Source organism: Cebus imitator, unplaced genomic scaffold, assembly GCF_001604975.1.
Source record: "Cebus imitator isolate Cc_AM_T3 unplaced genomic scaffold, Cebus_imitator-1.0 Scaffold831, whole genome shotgun sequence".
NCBI classification, from domain to species: domain Eukaryota; kingdom Metazoa; phylum Chordata; class Mammalia; order Primates; family Cebidae; genus Cebus; species Cebus imitator.
Window position 1 is genome coordinate 288,829 of NW_016108146.1, and position 2,379 is coordinate 291,207.

Here is a 2,379-nt window from a genome sequence, read left to right on the forward strand (position 1 = left end):
GGGGGGCAGCACTGACACCCAGGAACGGGCGTGGAAAAAGCAGGGGTCGCCTCTCCCCTACCCCCTATATGGCCGCAGACACAGCAGTGCTTTTCTCCAGGACCCAGTGAGTGTGCACGAAGAACGTTTTTCAAGTTTTTCATGGCGGCACCGCCCAGGCTGCAAGCGAGCCTGTGATACAGCTTGGGCTTTCAGGAAGGACGGGCCCTACTCTCCCTCCCTATACAGGCCGTGGAGCTGCCCTCCCTGGACTAGAAGCAGCAGCTTTGCCCCAAACCCCATTTTAGTGGAAGCTGTTAGAGTGGTATATCCACAGACTTCAGCTGCACCACAGCCGGGAACCAAAGGACTAAGACTTTATGAACTGAAGATTGTGAGCTCTGTGGCAGGGGTGTGAGAGTGAAGAGGATCACATTCTTTCCTACTCAGGAGGAGGAGCTGGGGCACCTCGACCCCTTCCCCTGAGGCCTCAGCACACCCCAGCGTGACCTCCTGCTGCCACTCTGTCAGGGCACGTGTTTCCACTAGGCCCCAGCCTACCTGCCGGCCCTTACCCTTAAGCACCATCTACTGGACTGCATCCTAAACTGCACCACCAAATAAAAACCTGCTGCCTGAAAGATTTAGTCCATGAGACAAGCTTCCTGAGGATTCCGCACCCTCAGCCCCCAACAAAGGTTAATGTGTTAACTTTTACTTCCAATACATCACTACAACAACAGAATCTGAGAAATCTGTTCAGAAACTATCCACAGCCAAGAAACACATACAGAGCTTGGGCCCCCTGAAAGCACCCAAATATGAAGCCAAACAATCATACACAGCATACACCACAGTCATACTATCAAGGAAAGAAAAAAGAATAAAAAAATTAAAAATCCTCATCCAAACAATAGCAAATTCAAAAATAAGAAGCAACAGCTCCCTGAGATGAGAACGAATTAGTGCAAGAATTCCAGCATACCCAAAGTGTTTACACACTTCCAAACGATTGCACTAGTTTTCTAGCAATTGATCCTAGCCAGACTAAAATGTCTGAAATGACAGAAGAATTCAAAATATGGGTTGCAAGGAAACTCAACAAGATCCAAGAAAAAATTGAAGTCCTATACAAAAACAAAAAACAAAAAAAACAGAAAAACAATGCAGAATATGAAAGTCAAGATAACTATATTAAGAAAAAAACAAACTGAACCTCTGTAATTGAAAAATTTACTAAAGGAATTTCAAATACATTGAAAGCTTTAAGAATAGACTAGACAAGCAGAGAAGAACGAATTTCAGAGCTTGAAGACTGGTCTTTCAAATTCATCCAGTCAGACAAAAATAAAGAAAAAAGAACTTTTTAAAATGTACGAAGCTTTTGAGAATTATAGGGTTATGTAAAGCAACCAAACCTATGATTATTGGCATTTCTGAGAGAGAAGAAGAAAAAACAAGTAACCTGGAAAACATATTTGAGGGTATAATTCAGGAAAAAAATTTTCCTCATCTTACTAGAGAGATTGATATCCAGATACCAGAAATTTGGACATCTACTGCAAGATACTATAGAAGATAACCATGCAAGGCATACAGTCATCAGACTTTCCATGGTCAGTGTGTAAGAAAAAATCTTAAACGCAGCTAAAGAAAAGGGCCAAATTATCTATAAAGGAAATCCTGTCAGACTAACAGCAAACTTCTCAATGGAAATCTTACAAGTCAGAAGAGATTGGGCCTATTTTAGCTACCCAAAAAAAAAAAAAAGTATCCGTCAAACTTTCAGACTGCCAAACTAAGCTTCATAAATGAAGGAGAAATAGTTTTTCCCAGACAGAGAAATGCCAGAATTCATTAACACCAGACGGCCTCTATAAAAATGTTCAAAGGCATTCTAAACATGGATGGTACTTGCTACCATAAAAGTGCATGTAATTACAAAGTTCATAGACCCTATAAACAAATACATAATTGAATCTACAAAGCAACTAGCTAAACACTATGATAGGAACAACACCTCACACATCAATATTAACCTTGAATGTAAATAGCCTAAAAGCTCCACTTAAAAGGCATACAGCCGGCCAGGTGTGGTGGCTCACACCTGTAATCCCAGTAATTTGGGAGGCCAAGGCGGGCAGATCACTTGTGGTCCGGAGTTCCAGACCAGCCTGGCCGACATGATGAAACTACATGTCCACTAAAAATACAAAAACTAGCTGGATATGGTGGCAGGTGCCTGTAATGCCAGCTAGCCAAGAAGCTGGGGCAGGAGAATCACTTGAACCCGGAAGGCAGAGGTTGCAGTGAGCCAAGATGGCACCACTGCACTCCAGCCTGGGCAACAAAGCAAGACTTCATCTCAAAAAGAAGGAAGGCATAGAGTGGCAATTTAGG